General features: G+C 42.5%; 1 pseudogene; it reads right to left on the bottom strand.

Annotated features, from left to right (window-relative positions):
• Positions 1-8,085: 8,085 nt before the first annotated feature.
• LOC133558432 (chloride channel protein 1-like) overlaps positions 8,086-19,540 on the bottom strand; it is a 45,928-nt pseudogene continuing 34,473 nt past the window's right edge.

The following is a 19,540-nucleotide window of genomic DNA, read 5'->3' as shown; positions in this document are numbered from 1 at the left end:
TCAGATGACGTCACTTCCTGTATCGGTATTGGTATCGGCAATACTGGCCGGTATCGTATCGGGTCGGTATTGATACCCAAATTTGCGATATCGCCCACCCCTAAAAGCTTGTTGTAGCCAACTAAACACATTGAAACCACTAGAGGGCGACACTCTAGCAGCAGGTTGTGTGCTTTGAATTTGCAAACGGATTGTAAACAGTAGGTGTGTGGGAAAAATCTGATTCGAATTTGAATCGCGATTCTCACGTTGTGCGATTCAGAATCGGTTCACATTTTTTCAAAAATCGTTTTTTTGGGGGGGAATTTTTTATTTATATTTTTTTTATCAATCCAACAAAACAATACACAGCAATACCATAACAATGCAATGCAATTTCAAAACCAAACCTGCCCCAGCAACACTCAGAACTGCAATAAACAGAGCAATTGAGAGGAGACACAAACACGACACAGATCAAACCAGAAGTAGTGGAACAAAATTAATATTATCAACAACAGAATTAATATTAGTTATGATTTCAATTTAGCAGTGATTAGTATTCCTTCATTGACATTATCATTAGATATTTATAAAAAAAAAAAGAACAATAGTGTCATGGTGGCTTACACTTGCATCGCATCTCATAAGCTTGACAACAAACTGTGTCCAATGTTTTCACAAAGATAAAATAAGTCATATTTTTGGTTTGTTTAATAGTTAAAACAAATTTACATTATTGCAATCAGTTGATAAAACATTGTCCTTTACAATTATAAAAGCTTTTTACAAAAATCTACTACTAGCATGTCAGCAGACTGGGATATAGATCCTGCTGAAATCCTATGTATTGAATGAGTAGAGAATCCTTTTGAATCGGGGGAAAAATCGTTTTTGAATCGGGAATCGTGTTGAATTGAATAAAAAAATCGATTTTGAATCGAATCGTGACCCCAAAAATCGATATTGAATCGAATCGTGGGACACCGAAAGATTCGCAGCCCTAGTAAACAGTACCGAGGGGCGGCGTGGCTCAGGTAATAGAGCTGCCGTCCACGCAACTTGAGGTCTCCAGGTTTGATATGAGCTGCTGCCAACCTCGTCCCGGCCGTTGTGTCCTTGGGCAAGACACTTCACCCGCCTTGCTCCCGGTGCTGCTCACACTAGTGTATGAATGTGAATGTCGGTGGTGATTGTAGGTGCAAACTGGCAGCAACACATCTGTCAGTCTACCCCAGGGCAACTGTGGCTACAAATGTAGCTTACCACCATTTTGGAATCATGGGTTGCCAGTTTTCGGTGAAGCGCGTTGAGTGGCTAAAAAAACACTGCATACTTATATCCTGTTGATGTAAATGTTCAGAGGGTAGTGCACACTCAAACACTGCACATACACACTTCCTGTCTTCTTTTTAATTGTGAACACTTCCGCTAAGGCGACGATCATGAGAGCACTGCTTCTTCTCAATGTGAACGCACCTGCAGTAGGAAGGGGATTCATATGGCCCCATTCGTCACTGTTTAGCTGACACATGAAACATGACAAATTGAGGGATGCACTATCCAATTTCGTCGCCAGATGGCAGTAGAGTGATGAACATCTTAAAGTGTGTTTTGTAGCAATTTGAACTTCGACCACAACATCAGTTGCTCTGTAGAGTGGTGTTTTCCATCATTTTCAGCAGACTGCATTGCTCTCACGTGAGATCTACCTACACTGCAAAAACTCAAATATAAGTAAGATTAAATATCTCAAATAAGGGTGATAATTTCTTAAATTGTGTCTGATGAGATCATTCTTCTCACTAAGCGGATTTCATGTTAGTGTTTTACTAGCTTTAAGTGTTTTAGTCCTAAATGATCTCAGTAAGATATTACAGCTTGTTGCTAAGATTTTATGACCTATTTTGAGTAAAACATGCTTGAAACTAGAATATCAAGTGTTGCAAAGCTGTCATCAACACTCACGACTGCTTTTTCAAAGTAATAATTTCTTATTTCAAGCATGAAATAAAAAATCATGACTTTGACACAATTGTGTCTCATAATTAAAACAGATGACAGCCAAATAGACAGGAATATTTTTCAACATACTGAGAAAAAAGGTCTCATATTTGTTTTTTTTTTTATCAAGAAAAGTGCACTTGTTATTAGTGAGAATATACTTATTCTTAAGGTATTTTGGGGTTCAATGAGGTTAGCTAATTTTACTTGTTTTGGAAAGTCTTGACAAGCCAAATTTTCTTGTTCTATTAGCAGATAATATTTCAAGTAAAATACCCCTAAATTTTGTGTTTTTTCCCCTTGTTTTTGAACACTGACTTTTTGCATTGTAGGATTGGGGCCAAACGAATCCCTTCCCTACTGTAGGCACTCTGAAGTGTATTTCTGGTCTTGTCATCCTCGTCCGGACAGAAGGATGACACGGTAGTGCGGCTGAATCAGAAGACACGTCGGAGACGCTTCACAGAATTAAATGTTGCTTTATTACAAGCGACCGTCATTAAATAAGTCTGCAGTAACCTGAGGAACATAGGTCAAAAAAATGAAGAACTCCTGACGGAAGATGCCAAATCACTAGTCAGGACAGCAAAACCTGACCATGTAAGGACATGTTCGTGTGTAAGTGTCTGGAAAACAACTGCTTTAAGTCATAACTCAAAAGTTGGCGTTGAGCTAGTCAGGTAGTCTTTTCTCAAGTATATGGTTATCACTTTTGCATTCCGAAGTCCCAACTAGGGCCTCTTTCCTACGAGAAGTGATCCAAACCACCTGCGAATGTTAAAACTATGGGGCCTTATCTTATTATGTGCTCAAACTCAATTATCCCAATATTTACTTAAACTTGGTGGTTTGCTTTCTCCAAGGTCGGGGGTCAGCAACCCGCTGCTCTAGAGCCGCATGCGGCTTTTTGGCGCTGCCCGAGTGGCTCTCTGGAGCACTTTCAAAAACATATGAAAAATGGAAAAAGATGCGGGGGAAAAATGACATGTTTTGTTTTAATATGGTTTCTGCAGGAGGACAAACATGACACCTCCCTAATTGTTATAAAGCACACTGTTTATATTAAACATGCTTCACTGATTTGAGTATTTGGCAAGCACCGTTTTGTCCTACTAATTTTCACGGTCCTTGAACTCACCGTGGTTTGTTTACATGTACAACTTTCTCCGACTTTCTCGGACGTGTTTTATGCCACTTCTTTTTCTGTCTCATTTTGTCCACCAAACTTTTAACGTTTGCATGAATGCACAAAGGTGAGTTTTATTGATGTTATTGTCTTGTGTGGCATGCTAATCAGACATATTTGGTCTCTGTATGACTGCAAACTAATCGATGCTAACATGCTATTTAGGCTAGCTATACGTACACATTGCATCATTATGCCTCATTTGTAGCTCCAGTATATTTGAGGTCATTTAGTTTCCTTTAAGTCCTCTTAATTCAATTTGTATCTCATGACACACTTTCTGTACGTAATATGGCTTTTAAATTTTTGTGGCTCCAGACCGATTTGTTTTTGTATTTTTAGTCCAATGTGGCTCTTACAACATTTTGGGTTGCCGAGCCCTGTCCAAGGTGAATATAAACGTACACCATATGTAGACATACTTGCCAACCTTGAGACCTACGATTTCGGGAGGTGGAGGGTGGGGGGCGTGGTCAGGGGTGGGGCTGAGGCGTGGTTGGGGGCGTGGTTGGGCAGGGGGCGCGGTTAAGAGGGGAGGAGTATATTTACATATACAATTCACCAACTCGAGTATTTCATATATATACTGTATATATATTGTATATATATATATATATATCAATCAATCAATCAATCAATGTTTACTTATATAGCCCTAAATCACTAGTGTCTCAAAGGGCTGCACAAACCACCACGACATCCTCGGTAGGCCCACATAAGGGCAAGGAAAACTCACACCCAGTGGGACATCGGTGACAATAATGACCCAGTGGGACGTCTGTGACAATAATGATTATGAGAACCTTAGAGAGGAGGAAAGCAATGGATGTCGAGCGGGTCTAACATGATACTGTGAAAGTTCAATCCACAATGGATCCAACACAGTCGCGAGAGTCCAGTCCAAAGCGGGTCCAACTCAGCAGCGAGAGTCCCGTTCACAGCGGAGCCAGCAGGAAACCATCCCAAGCGGAGGCGGATCAGCAGCGCAGAGATGTCCCCAGCCGATACACAGGCAAGCAGTACATGGCCACCGGATCGGACCGGACCCCCTCCACAGGGGAGAGTGGGACATAGAAGAAAAAGAAAAGAAACAGCAGATCAACTGGTCTAAAAAGGGAGTCTATTTAAAGGCTACAGTATACAAATGAGTTTTAAGGTGAGACTTAAATGCTTCTACTGAGGTGGCATCTCGAACTGTTACCGGGAGGGCATTCCAGAGTACTGGAGCCCGAACGGAAAACGCTCTATAGCCCGCAGACTTTTTTTGGGCTTTGGGAATCACTAACAAGCCGGAGTCCTTTGAACGCAGATTTCTTGCCGGGACATATGGTACAATACAATCGGCAAGATAGGATGGAGCTAGACCGTGTAGTATTTTATACGTAAGTAGTAAAACCTTAAAGTCACATCTTAAGTGCACAGGAAGCCAGTGCAGGTGAGCCAGTACAGGCGTAATGTGATCAAACTTTCTTGTTCTTGTCAAAAGTCTAGCAGCCGCATTTTGTACCAACTGTAATCTTTTAATGCTAGACATGGGGAGACCCGAAAATAATACGTTACAGTAGTTGAGGCGAGACGTAACAAACGCATGGATAATGATCTCAGCGTCTTTAGTGGACAGAATGGAGCGAATTTTAGCGATATTACGGAGATGAAAGAAGGCCGTTTTAGTAACGCTTTTAATGTGTGCCTCAAAGGAGAGAGTTGGGTCGAAGATAATACCCAGATTCTTTACCGTGTCGCCTTGTTTAATTGTTTGGTTGTCAAATGTTAGAGTTGTATTATTAAATAGAGTTCGGTGTCTAGCAGGACCGATAATCAGCATTTCCGTTTTTTTGGCGTTGAGTTGCAAAAAGTTAGCGGACATCCATTGTTTAATTTCATTAAGACACGCCTCCAGCTGACTACAATCCGGCGTGTTGGTCAGCTTTAGGGGCATGTAGAGTTGGGTGTCATCAGCATAACAGTGAAAGCTAACACCGTATTTGCGTATGATGTCACCTAGCGGCAGCATGTAGATGCTGAAGAGTGCAGGGCCAAGGACCGAACCCTGGGGAACTCCACACGTTACCTTAACGTAGTCCGAGGTCATATTGTTATGGGAGACACACTGCATCCTATCAGTAAGATAAGAGTTAAACCAAGACAGGGCTAAGTCTGACATACCAATTCGTGTTTCTATACGTTCTAATAAAATATTATGATCGACGGTATCGAAAGCAGCGCTAAGATCGAGGAGCAGCAACATAGATGACGCATCAGAATCCATCGTTAGCAATAGATCATTAGTCATTTTTGCGAGGGCTGTCTCCGTCGAGTGATTTGCCCTGAAACCGGATTGAAAGGTTTCACATAGATTGTTAGACGCTAAGTGTTCATTTAACTGCTCCGCAACAATTTTTTCGAGGATTTTTGAAATAAAGGGAAGGTGAGACACCGGTCGGTAGTTTACCATGAGGTCAGGATCGAGGTTAGGTCTTTTAAGAAGAGGATGAATAACCGCTTTTTTGAATGCTAGGGGAACAGTGCCCGAGGAAAGTGATAAGTTTATAATATTTAGCACTGATGGACCTAATAATACAAAGAGCTCCTTGATCAGTTTCCCAGGAAGAGGGTCAAGTAAACATGTTGTTTGTTTTATTCCATTTACACGTTGTAACAATTCCTCTAATGTTATTTCCTCAAAACGAGAGAAACTATTTTGGAGGGCAGTATCCGCCGTATATACAATCGTGTCAGTGTTAATAGAACCCCGTTGTAGCTGGGACGCATTGTCTTTAATCTCCTTTCTAATGACTTCAATTTTCTTACTAAAGAATTGCATAAAGTCATCAGCTGAGTGGGTGGAGCTACTGGAAGTAGTCCCTTGTTGGGTTAGCGATGCTACCGTACTAAACAAAAATTTAGGATCGTTTTTATTACGGTGGATGAGATTTGAGTAATAATTAGCTTTAGCTAAGGTAAGCATGCGTTTATAAGTTATTAAACCATCACTAAATGCTTGATGGTGCACCTCAAGTTTAGTCGTGCGCCATTTGCGTTCCAGCTTTCTGCATAATAATTTCTGAGCTCTAGTTTCTTCTGTAAACCACGGGGTGCGCTTTTTTGGAGCCTTTTTTAACTTTAGCGGTGCTATGTTATCAATGGTTTCGCGCAGGGCGTCGTTAAAGTTGTTAGTGAGGTTATCAATAGAGCCCACATACTTTGGGAATGGTGCCATTACCGAGGGCAGTAGGTCAGCAAGAGTTGTCGTTGTGGCCGTATTAATGTTGCGGCTGCTATAGCAGTTATTATTATTATTAGTTTGACGAACATGCGTCTGAACCTCGAATTTTATAAGGTAATGATCGGACAATACTTTAGTATACGGGAGTATCGTGACTTTGGAAGCGGTGATACCCCTGACAAGCACTAGGTCTATCGTATTACCGTTGCGATGCGTGGGTTCATTTATTATTTGTGTGAGACCACAGCTATCAATTATAGTCTGGAGCGCTACGCACGGTGGGTCCGATGGGGTATTCATATGGATATTAAAGTCCCCCATTATGATTATATTATCGGCGTGTGTCACTAGATCAGCAACGAACTCTGAGAATTCATTGATAAAGTCCGAACAGGGCCCTGGGGGGCGGTAGATAACAGCCAGGTGTAGAGGCAGCGGTGTGACAGACCTCATAGTAAGCACCTCAAACGATTTATATTTATTATTTATGTTAGGACTAAGGTTAAAGTTTTCGTTGTATATTAGTGCGACCCCCCCACCCCTTTTAAGCGGACGGGCAATATGCGCATGTGTAAAGTTAGGAGGACATGCCTCATTTAGCGCAAAAAAGTCGTTTGGTTTAAGCCAGGTTTCACTGAGACCGATGACGTTAAGATTGTTGTCTCTGATGATATCATTAACTAACAACGTTTTGGGAGACAATGATCTTATGTTTAAAAAACCTATATTATAGGTAGTGGGCTGTTTTAGGGAATTTTTGATCAAATTATCCGTAGTAGCAATATTAATAATGTTGTGTTTATTATGCCCAGTGCATTCAGTATAATTACGACCATATCTAGGAATTGATACGACGGGAATGTTCCGATTGTTTGATTGTTGCTTTGATAAACTGCACGTATCATGGTTAGCCACCTCAGTAACGGGGATTTTCCGATTGTTTGTTTGTTGCTTTGATAAACTGCACGCATCATAGTTAGCCACCTCAGTAAAACACATGTCCAACTCTGAAACACTCAAAGCAGAAAAAACTTGTTCTAATTTAACTGACTCCTTACCCAGACCAGTAGTCTCGCATCCTTTATTTAAATCCGTCTTCAGGGTGGAGGGAAGTGGTGTTCTGTGGGGATTAGCCTTCTGCTTTGTTTTTAGCCCCGCTCGACATCCGCGTTTCCGATCACACCGCTGGCGTCTGCTCCGTAGACGGCCCCCGCTGCTACTAGACTCCGCTGCTTCACAGGCCGCTGGATGTAGCCGCCGACGTATCCCCATGCTAGTTAGCATGTTTAGCACGCCCGCGTCTATCAGTCCAAAACGGCCCAATATGTCCATATCCAGAAGTGTCTGGCGGTCGTACGTGATCCCGGAGTGACCACGATGCGAGCCAGCCATGAAGTCTGCAGAACTGTCCGGCATTTCCGCCAAATGTTCCATCTTTAGCAAGAGCACCGCAGTGTCGCAGCCCGTCCGGGCGCCGCCATCTTGCATCATATATATATGAAATACTTGACTTTCAGTGAATTCTAGCTATATATATTCATTTTATTATATATATATATATATATATAGATAAAAATAAATACTTGAATTTCAGACGGAACCTATCAAATACACAGTAATAAAAACACAGTTGTTCTACTAACTGTACTGTGCTTGCTGGTTACTAAAAAAACAACAACACTAACCTTTCACTATTTGAGTAACCTTTGCTTTGCCATTTATTTCTTCATTTTGCTCTGTGTAATATATTGGGTTGGAGTCAATAACCAGGCGAGGTGATGAAGTTATGTCTCTTTACTGTTAGCCTCAGAACAGACTCCCTTACTTGCCGTCAGGTGGGCAACACCACGTAAATCGTTGGCCAATCAAAAAACAACCCCATAATGCTATAGTCAACATTCACCAGGAGAAGGCAACAGACAACATAAAATCACTCTATTACAGACGGCGTCGCCATCGCTGTAACTTCCTCGTTCTTCTGCTTTGTTTCCTTGTGTGTGCAGTTTATTATTCAAATCTGTAGATGTTGTAACGTGATTGGGCAGGCAAGCTGTTTATGTAGTGGGAAAGCGGACGTGAAAACAGGCTGTCCGCACTCAGGTCCGCATGGAACTGGAGGGGGCGTGGCCTCCAGCTCCGGCTGAATTTCGGGAGAAAATTTCTTCTGGGAGGTTTTCGGGAGAGGCGCTGAATTTCGGAAAATCCGGGAATGTTGGCAAGTATGTATGTAGAACAAAATACGAGTCATTTAATTCACTTCAACTCCAAATGCTGAGTGTAAGTATGGAAGTGCGCAAAATTAAATGTCGCCAGCTTTAAAATGTCACTTCCTGTTTCACTTCCTCACACCATCTGCTCCTCCCCGCTGTCTCCGTCCCCGTTCCGATGCTTTTCAGAGTTGTTGGGCTGGAGGTCGCCCTCGCCTCAGTCCACCTGGCACGGCTCCACCCCGCCTTCGCCAAGGTATGTGTGCAGTTGGTCGGTGGGTCTTGTGGCGCCCGGCGAAGAAGGGGCGGCGCATGAGGAAAGGGTGGGGCTTGAGACAGCGTTATGGCTGCTTATTTTGTGGAGGCTGGCGAGCAGAGGGCGTAGTCGCACACCAGAGTGGGAGGAGCCCTCTATGGCCTTCTGGAGCTGTAAGAGAGGACTTCATGAACGATAGAGACATGAAAGTCATGCCAAAGTATGCTAACATGCTAGTTGTATCTCCACGTGGTTAAAAATGGACGCCCTCCTACCTCCTTCAATGCCACCACGCCCACCAGTTTGCCACTGCTGGTCACGTAGGCGTGGCTTAGGCCCAGCAGGGAGAAGAGCGTGTGCGTCTGCCGAGACACAAGCAAAAGGTCACGCCGCACTTCAAACAGCTGTCCTTCTATGCACCCGGGAGCGAGGAAGAAAAAGAACATTCTCGGCAAACGTCATGATTAGGATGAAGGTAGAAGCGGCACAATGGTGCAAAAGATGCTAACCTGTGCAAACAAACACAACCACAATTTCAACACCCCTCGGACTGGCTGACTGACTTCGACATAAGCGGTTGACATGGTTTCCTGCCATATTTTTAATGGCATTCTAGTGTTTTCATAGGATAGGGTTAGGTACCTGGAAAATGTAGTAAGCTAAGCTACAAGTTACTCTCGATTAAATGTAGCTAAGCTACAGGGGAAGCTATCCCCTGAGAATTGTAGCAATTGACAATACAAGCTACACGACTGAAGTAGCTTGCTACATCAAAACTACTTTTAACAGCGTTTATATCTATGGGCCTACATGTACGAACCCCGTTTCCATATGAGTTGGGAAATTGTGTTAGATGTAAATTGAAACGGAATACAATGATATGCAAATCCTTTTCAACCCATATTCAATTGAATGCACTACAAAGACAAGATATTTGATGTTCAAACTCATAAACTTTATTTTTTTTTGCAAATAATAACTTAAAATTTCATGGCTGCAACACGTGCCAAAGTAGTTGGGAAAGGGCATGTTCACCACTGTGGTACATTACCTTTTCTTTCAACAACACTCAATAAACGTTTGGGAACTGAAGGAACTAATTGTTGAAGCTTTGAAAGTGGAATTCTTTCCCATTCTTGTTTTATGTAGAGCTTTAGTCGCTCAACAGTCCGGCCGTATTTTACGCTTCATAATGCGCCACACATTTCTGATGGGAGACAGGTCTGGACTGCAGGTGGGCCAGGAAAGTACCCGAAATCTTTTACTATGAAAGCCACGCTGTTGTAACACGTGGCGTGGCATTGTCTTGCTGAAATAAGCAGGGGCGTCCATGATAACGTTGCTTGGATGACAACATGTGTTGCTCCAAAACCTGTATGGACCATTCAGCATTAATGGTGCCTTCACAGATGTGTAGGTTACCCATGCCTTGGGCACTAATGCACCCCAATACCATCACAGATGCTGGCTTTTGAACTTTGCGCTTATAACAATCCGGATGGTTATTTTCCTCTTTGTTCCAGAGGAAACCATGTCCACGGTTTACAAGTATAATTTGAAATGTGGACTTGTCAGACCACAGAACACTTTTCCTCTTTGCATCAGTCCATCTTAGATGAGCTTGGGCCCAGCGAAGCCAGCGGCGTTTCTTGGTGTTGTTGATAAATGGGTTTTGCTTTGCATAGTAGAGTTTTAACTTGCACTTACAGATGTAGCAACACACTGTAGTTACTTACAGTGGTTTTATGAAGTGTTCCTGAGCCCATGTTGTGATACTCTTTACACACTGATGTCGGTTTTTGATGCAGTATCGCCTGAGGGATCAAAGGTCCGTAATATCATCGCTTAGGTGCAGTGATTTCTCCAGATTCTCTGAAGCTTTTGATGATTTTATGGGCCGTAGATGGTAAAATCCCTAAATTCCTTGCAAAAGTTTGTTGAGAAATGTTGTTCTAAAACTGTTCGACACTTTTCTTACAAATTGGTGACCCTCGCCCCATCCATGTTTGTGAATTACTTAGCATTTCATGGAAGCTGCTTTTATACCCAATCATGGCACCCAACTGTTCTCAATTAGCCTGCACACCTGTGGGATGTTCCAAATAAGTGTTTGATGAGCATTCCTCAACTTTATCAGCATTTATTGCCACCTTTCCCAACTTCTTCGTCATGTGTTGCTGGCATCAAATTCTAAAATTAATGATTATTTGCAAAAAAAAATGTTTATCTGTTTGACAATCAAATATGTTGTCTTTGTAGTATATTCAACTGAATATGGGTTGAAAATGATTTGCAAATCATTGTATTCCGTTTATATTTACATCTAACACAATTTCTCAACTCATATGGAAACGGGGTTTGTATAATATCAATGTTAATGTAACTGAGAGTGTACCCAATAAGGGTCCATTACTATTAACTATCTGTCATTTAGCTGGGGACGTGGAACATCACTTCGCTGGGAGGGAGCCAGAGCTGGTGCGTGTGGTGGAGAAGTTCCGGCTAGACATAGTCTGGACTCACTTTGACGCACAGCAAAGGCTCTGGAACCAGTTCATCGAGAGGAGCCAGATGAGGTGGTTTGGGCGTCTGGTCAGGACGTCCCCCGAACGCCTCCCTAAGGAGGTGTTTAGGGCACGTTCAGCCGGTAGGAGGCCACGGGGAAGACCGAGGACACGTTGGGAAGACTATGTCTCCCGGATGACCTGGGAATGCCTCGGGATGCCCTGGGAGAAGCTGGAGGGAGTGGCTGGGGAGAGGAGAGTCTGGGCTTCCTTGCTTAGGCTGCTGCCCCCGCGATCCGACCTTAGATAAGTGTAAGAAAATAGATGGATGGCACCCTACAACTACCTGTAGGGGTCCCCATACCCCACTGTATGTATTTATTTAGTTTGCCTTTTCATAATTGTATTCATTTTCTCAGCCAACATTAAAAAACAAAACAAAAAAACATCATCTATTTATGTATTGAAAAAATAAAACAATGGCTTGTGTGTTGTTTGGAACAGAGGGTAATGGTTATGTGCAGTGAAACTTTTTATGAACTCAACTCACCTTAATTTGTGTTCCTATATTTGTGTTGGATTTCTTCAATGAAGCGAGAGCAGTTATGATTATGGTTTACAGAGTAAACAACGAAAAAATAAGGTTTGGGGAATTGATTTCTTTAAATGCATACATTTGTCTAAATATGGCCAAGGACACACATTATTGTGGGTTTCCTGCACGTAATCTTCATCACTAAAAGAAAAATTGAACCTGTGGATTAGATTATCAGAGAATTATTAGAGAATTTCTCTGCCATTTTCAAGTTGTTTATTTTGAGTGGTCAGCTTGAAGCGTCCCTCTGTCTCCGACTCCCTCGTCGTTATGTGACATGAATGCGTGACTGTTGGGATTTTGCTTTCTATTTTCGATGATGATTGGCCAGTCTGTATTGTTTCGCTCAAACCTTAGCCAACTGTGATTTATCATACAAACACCAACCAATCATCACGGATTTCTCCGTATGTATTCATCCAGATCATTGTATATTCTCTGTATTTATTTTGGCCTGGATTTGCAGTCCTCTTTCTCTTTTTGTAGCTTGTAGCTTTGATGTAAGCTACCGCGCTACACGGGTCTAAAAGTAGCTAAGCGACACGAATCGATACTCGTTCAAAACGTAGTGAAGCTACCGCCAAACTACTGGAAATCTAGTTAGGCTACGTAGCTTAGCTACATGTAGCTTGTTACTGCCCATCACTGGGTATTTTGTGTATGCTGGTAGATTGTGTATGCTGTAAAAAATTATCCAGATTTCTCAGCACTGATCAGTTTTTTTTCATAATAATTTACTGCCATCCAAATTTACTACAATACAACAAATGACTGTAAAAGTTACAATAGCCTGCTATTTCACAGCAATTCACAGTAAATTACTGTAAATGTTACCGTGAAAGTAATGCAAATGTTAGCCAGCAATTTTTTGTGATTTTACAATAAAGATGTTAACTTTGCGGTTAGAGTGTCCGCCCTGAGATCGCAAGGTTGTGAGTTCAAACCCCGGCCGAGTCATACCAAAGACTATAAAAATGGGACCCATTATTTCCCTGCTTCGCACTCAGCATCGAGGGTTGAAATTGGGGGTTATATCACCAAAATGATTCCCGAGCATGGCCACTGCTGCTGCTCACTGCTCCCCTCTCTTCCCAGGGGGTGGAACAAGGGAATTGGTCAAATGCAGAGATTAATTTCACGTGACTATCAGTGGTACTTTAACTTTAACTTTACAGTGCATGGTTCTATACTGTGAGGTAGAGGTGAAGTGAATTGTGAAGTGAATTATATTTATAGAGCACTTTTTCTCTAGTGACTCAAAGCACTTTACGTAGTGAAACCCAATATCTAAGTTACATTTAAACCGGTGTGGGTGGCACTGGGAGCAGGTGGGTAAATTGTCTTGCCCAAGGACACAACGGCAGTGACTAGAATGGCGGAAGCGGGAATCGAACCTGGAACCCTTAAGTTGGTGGCACGGCCACTCTACCAACCGAGCTATACCGCCCCATACCATTATTTTGAGAGTTATGAGCGTCGAAATAAGTTAAAGGGGAACATTATCACCAGACCTATGTAAGCGTCAATATATACCTTGATGTTGAAGAAAAAAGACCATATATTTTTTTAACCGATTTTCGAACTCTAAATGGGTGAATTTTGGCGTATTAAAGGCCTTTCTATTATTCGCATTTGGAGCGATGACGTCACAACGTGACGTCACCTAGGTAGTCAATCCGCCATTTACTCAAACACATTACACACACCAAGTCAAATCAGCTCTGTTATTTTTCCGTTTTTTCGACTGTTTTCCGTACCTTGGAGACATCATGCCTCGTCGGTGTGTTGTCGGAGGGTGTAACAACACGATCAGGGACGGATTTAAGTTGACTTACGTGGAGTGTGCATCGATTAGCACGTCATGCTAACATGCTATTTAGGCTCGCTGTATGTACATTTGTACATACAAATTTAATGCCACAAATTTAATGTACACCCACAATTAATGCCAAACAAACACTTACCAATCGACGGATTTAAGTTGCTCCAGTGTCACGAGATGCAAAAGTCCCGATCGTTTGGTCTGCACATTTTACCGGCAATGTTAAGGCAGACATGGCACAGATATGTATGGATAACCTGCGACACTCAATCGTTGGTTAGAAGGCGATCGCCGAATAGCGTCAATAGCTATTCGCTCAATAGCTGCAGTTTCTTCTTCAATTTTGTTTTCGCTATCTGCCTCCATACTCCAACCATCCATTTCAATACATGTGTAATCTGTTGAATCGCTTAAACCGCTGAAATCTGAGTCTGAATCCTAGCTAATGTCGCTTTATCTTGCTGTGCTTTCCGCCATGTTGTTTGTATTGACATCACTGGATGAACTCGCAAGAAAATGGACGGTGGCTTCACAGATAGCAAAAATCAGGCACTTTAAAGCCTTTTTTCGGGATATTCCCTGATGGGTAAAATTTTTTTAAAAACTTCGAAAAATAAAATAAGCCACTGGGAACTGATTTTTATTGGTTTTAACCCTTCTGAAATTGTGATAATGTTCCCCTTTGAGCGGTTTCCACTGTCTTCAACTTTTTAATGCTCCAGTCTTCACCGACCTTGTGCAGCGACGTTCTCTCCACCAGTTGGAAAGGGGAGGGGTCAACTCGGATCTCATCGATCTCCATGGGCTTGTCCATCTCTGCCTCTTCCCACGCTTTGACCTGCATCATTTACGAGGATCAATATGTCTCCAACTGGGTCGACATGAACATCACGGTCATGGAGGCCTACGTACTTCTTCTGGGGACGTGGGGATTGAACCAAGAGGGGGGCGGGGCTCCTGAAGGACCGCAACAGTCCATCACTTTGTCAACCTGTACCTGTGATCACAAATGAGCACACAAAGCCTACCTGAAGGGAACGCTCTGCACGGCCTTGCTGCAGGCTGAAAAAGCTCCTGAGTGTTCGCCTCACACGTTTGTCTACGTCAAGAAACAAGACAAAAGACGACTGGGGATACGAGCATCCTCATCATAACTTATGCTGTTGCCTAGATACCGCCGTGTGTGTGTGTGTGTTTGTTTGTGTGTGTCACCCATAATGTGGTTCATTCCAGCTCATTTGGAAGTACACTTCAGCTCACCAGGAAGTGGAAGAGTGGAGTTGGAGTCTTGATGTCCGCCAGGAGGAAGTGGACCGTTCCTCTCCGGTTGCACGGCGCCCCGCTGCAGGAAGTCATGTGATGCCATTATATGCAGTTCATCTCCAGCTGCTCTACTGTCCTTTGGCGCTTCCGGACATCTTCACTAGGGATGTGCCGATCAATCAGTATCGACCGATTGCCATAAAAAAGTAAGTGGTCGCCATTGCCGATAAATGTCTTTTAATGCCAATCCCCTCTGACTGACAGAGTGTTTATTTTTAGTCCCCTGGCTGACAAGATAGCAATTAATCATGTATCTCCATACAAAGTGCGGAGCCGCTCACCTAAGATAATATTAATCACCGCCATTACGGAAAATAAACTACATTTCTTAGTATCTTAAGTGTCATTACTGTCATTACTACTATTATCACTGGAGGACCAGACTGACATGTTACACACCGAGAGCATGCTAATAGCTAATCTTATCAATCAATCAATCAATCAATCAATCAATCAATGTTTATTTATGTAGCCCTAAATCACAAGTGTCTCAAAGGGCTGAACACGCCACAACGACATCCATGGTATGGAACCCTCATAAGGGCAAAGAAAAACTCATCCCAGTGGGACGTCGATGTGAATAACTATGAGAAACCTTGGAGAGGACCGCATATGTGGGCAACCCCCCCCCATAGGGGAGACCGAAAGCAATAGACGTCGTGTGGGTCTAACATGATATTGTGAAAGTCCAGTCCATAGTGGATCTAGCATAATAGTGAGATTCCAGTCCATAGTGGGGCCAGCACCTAACCGCTAAGGTAGCTTTAAACAAAACCAACAAATAAGTACTTATTAGAGTTATTAACTAAAAAATGTTGGATCTAGAGCAGAGTTGTCAAACTGGTTTTCATTGAGGGCCACATGGTAGTTATGGCTATTTGCTCAATAGCTTCAGTTTCTTATTCAATTTCGTTTTCGCTATCTGCCTCCATACTCCAACCATCCGTTTCAATACATGCGTAATCTGTTGAATCGCTTAAGCCGCTGAAATCCGAGTCTGAATCCGAGGTAATGTCGCTATATCTTGCTGTGCTATCCACCATGTTGTTTGTATTGGCATCACTGGATGACGTCACATGATGACGTCACAGGAAAATGGACGGTGGCTTCACAGATAGCGAAAATCAGGCACTTTAAAGCCTTTTTTCGGGATATTCCATGATGGGTAAAATTTTGAAAAAAACTTCGAAAAATAAAATAAGACACTGGGAACTGATTTTTATTGGTTTTAACCCTTCTGAAATTGTGATAATGTTCCCCTTTAAGCAGTTTCCACTGTCTTCAACTTTTTAACGCTCCAGTCTTCACCGACCTTGTGCAGCGACGTTCTCTCCACCAGTTGGAAAGGGGAGGGGTCAACTCGGATGTCATCGATCTCCCCCGGCTGACAAGATAGCAGTTAATCATGTATCTCCATACAAAGTGCGGAGCCGCTCACCTAAGATAATAATAATAATCACCCCCATTACGGAAAATAAACTACATTTCTTAGTAGCTTAAGTGTCATTACTGTCATTACTACTATTATCACTGGAGGACCAGACTGACATGTTACACACCGAAAGCAAACAGGAGCAGGCTTGCTAATAGCTAAGCTTATCAATCAATCAATCAATCAATGTTTATTTATGTAGCCCTAAATCACAAGTGTCTCAACGGGCTGCACACGCCACAACGACATCCATGGTATGGAGCCCTCATAAGGGCGAAGAAAAACTCATCCCAGTGGGACGGCGATGTGAATAACTATGAGAAAACTTGGAGAGGACCGCATTTGTGGGCAACCCCCCCACGAGATACGTATAAAAAAAAACGTTTTTCCCCATGTCCCTTTAGGGGCTCCATATTTTCCATACATGTTTTCGTCTCAATAAAAATACTTAACTTTACAGCAAACTACCCATCTAATTGATACTATCTATTGATACTTGAAACTATCTCGAGCGCATGAGAAACTTGTGCGTGAGAACGAGATAGTTTCTCGTGCGCACGAGATACATATCTAAAATATGATTTCCCCCCCCTGTCCCTTTAGGGCAGGGGTCTCAAACATGAGGCCCGCGGGCCAATTGCGACCCACGAGACGTTATTATGCCGTATAAACAACTTTAACATTGTTACAAATATGTGCCACACTGTCAACCCACACCAAACAAGAATGACAAACACATTTCGGGAGAACATCCGCATCGTAACACAACATAAACACAACAGACAATTACCCAGAATCCCATGCAGCCCTGATTATTCCGGACTACAATATACACACCCCCGTTACCACCAACCCTCCACCTCCCCGCCCTCCCTACTTGCGTCGGTGGAGGTGTTGTATATTGTAGCCCGGGAGAGTCAGGGCTGCAAGGTGTTTTGGGTATTTGTTCTCTTGTGTTTAAGTTAAGGGAGCGGTATAGCTCGGTTGGTAGAGTGGCTGTGCCAGCAACTTGAGGGTTGCAGGTTCGATTCCCGCTTCCGCCATCCTAGTCACTGCCGTTGTGTCCTTGGGCAAGACACTTTACCCACCTGCTCCCAGTGCCACCCACACTGGTTTAAATGTAACTTAGATATTGGGTTTCACTATGTAAAGCGCTTTGAGTCACTAGAGAAAAGCGCTATATAAATATAATTCACTTCACTTAAGTTAGTGTGCGGAAATTCTCCCAAAAAGGGTGTGTCATTCTTGTTTGGTGTCAGTTCACAGTGTGGCGCATATTTGTAACAGTGTTAAAGTTGTTTATACGGCCACCCTCAGTGTGACCCGTAAGGCTGTTGACCAAGTACGTTTTGCAGCCACTGACGTAGTTCTGCACAAGTCTCATACAACATGTTACAGAGCCGGCACATTGTTTGTGTGATGTAGAAGCGTGCGCGATGACATGTAGTAGAGCAGTAGTCCTCGTATAGGGGATGCGCAAACTCCTGGAGGAACTTGAAGGTATGCCAAGGGCCAGGTAAGATTTATGATAAAATTATTATCAAAAATAGCAGCAATTCATAAATTCTTTATAAATATATTATTGAATAATACTCCAATTAAATATGAATGTAAGTTCATAAACTGTGAAAAAATAACACAACAATCCAACATTCAGTGTTGACAGCTAGACTTTTTGTGGACATGTTCCATAAATATTGATGTTAAAGATTTATTTTTTTGTGAAGAAATGTTTAGAATTAAGTTCATGAATCCAGATGGATCTCTATTACAATCCCCAAAGAGGGCACTTTAAGTTGATGATTACTTCTATGTGTAGAAATCTTAATTTAAAATTGAATCACTTCATCTTTTTCCAAATAGTTCAAGAAAGACCACTACAAATTAGCAAAATCTTGCACTTTTATACTATTTAATAAATCAGAAACTGATGACATAGTGCTGTATTTTACTTCTTTATCTCTATTTTCAACAAAAAATGCTTTGATCTGATTAGGGGGTACTTGAATTAAAAAAATGTTCACAGGGGTTACATCACCGAAAAAAGGTTGAGAACCACTGTTGTAGAGGACGTTACAGGCAGTGCAGTCACAGCAACCCTTAATAATGTCGGCCGGGTGAAAATTGGGACAAATTCGGGAGAATGGTTGCACCGGTAGATTGTCGGAATGTGCACTGAAATTCAGGAGTCTCCCGGAAAAATCGTGAGGATTGGCAAGTATGTTGCTAGGGCGGGAAATCCATTCATAGAAGGTGAATTCATCAAAAAGTGCACGTTAGATTTTTTAAGAAATCTTTTCTTGCGGCCCAGCCTCACCCAGTTTCTGCATTCAGTGACCCCCCAGGTAAATTGAGTTTGAGACCCCTGCTTTAGGGGCTCCGTAGGAAAGTATGATAATGTACTGTATTATTTGTTGCAATATTGGATGCTATTAAAGTTTAAAAGGTATGCAATTTCAAGCAGTACATATATTTTTTATGTCAAAATAAAAAAAAACAACATTATATTTGGTGAGAAAATATTAAGTACATTATTGAAACAGGCTTCACGGTGGAAGAGGGGTTAGTGCGTCTGCCTCACAATACGAAGTTCCTGCAGTCCTGGGTTCAAATCCAGGCTCGGGATCTTTCTGTGTGGAGTTTGCATGTTCTCCCCGTGAATGCGTGGGTTCCCTCCGGGTACTCCGGCTTCCTCCCACCTCCAAAGACACGCACCTGGGGATAGGTTGATTGGCAACACTAAATGGTCCCTAGTGTGTGAATGTGAGTGTGAATGTTGTCTGTCTATCTGTGTTGGCCTTGCGATGAAGTGGCGACTTGTCCAGGGTGTACCCCGCCTTCCGCCCGATTGTAGCTGAGATAGGCGCCAGCGCCCCCCGCGACCCCTAAAAAGGGAATAAGCGGTAGAAAATGGATGGATGGATGGATTATTGAAACATATCATTTCCAGGTGTTTGTGGGCCAGATAAAATGATGTCTCCGGCCAGATCTGGCCACAAGGCCTTG

The sequence above is a fragment of the Nerophis ophidion genome, linkage group LG08 (assembly GCF_033978795.1).
Source record: "Nerophis ophidion isolate RoL-2023_Sa linkage group LG08, RoL_Noph_v1.0, whole genome shotgun sequence".
NCBI classification, from domain to species: Eukaryota; Metazoa; Chordata; class Actinopteri; order Syngnathiformes; family Syngnathidae; genus Nerophis; species Nerophis ophidion.
The sequence above is the reverse complement of the archived record's forward strand: the minus strand, read 5'-3'. Positions and strand labels throughout refer to the sequence as shown.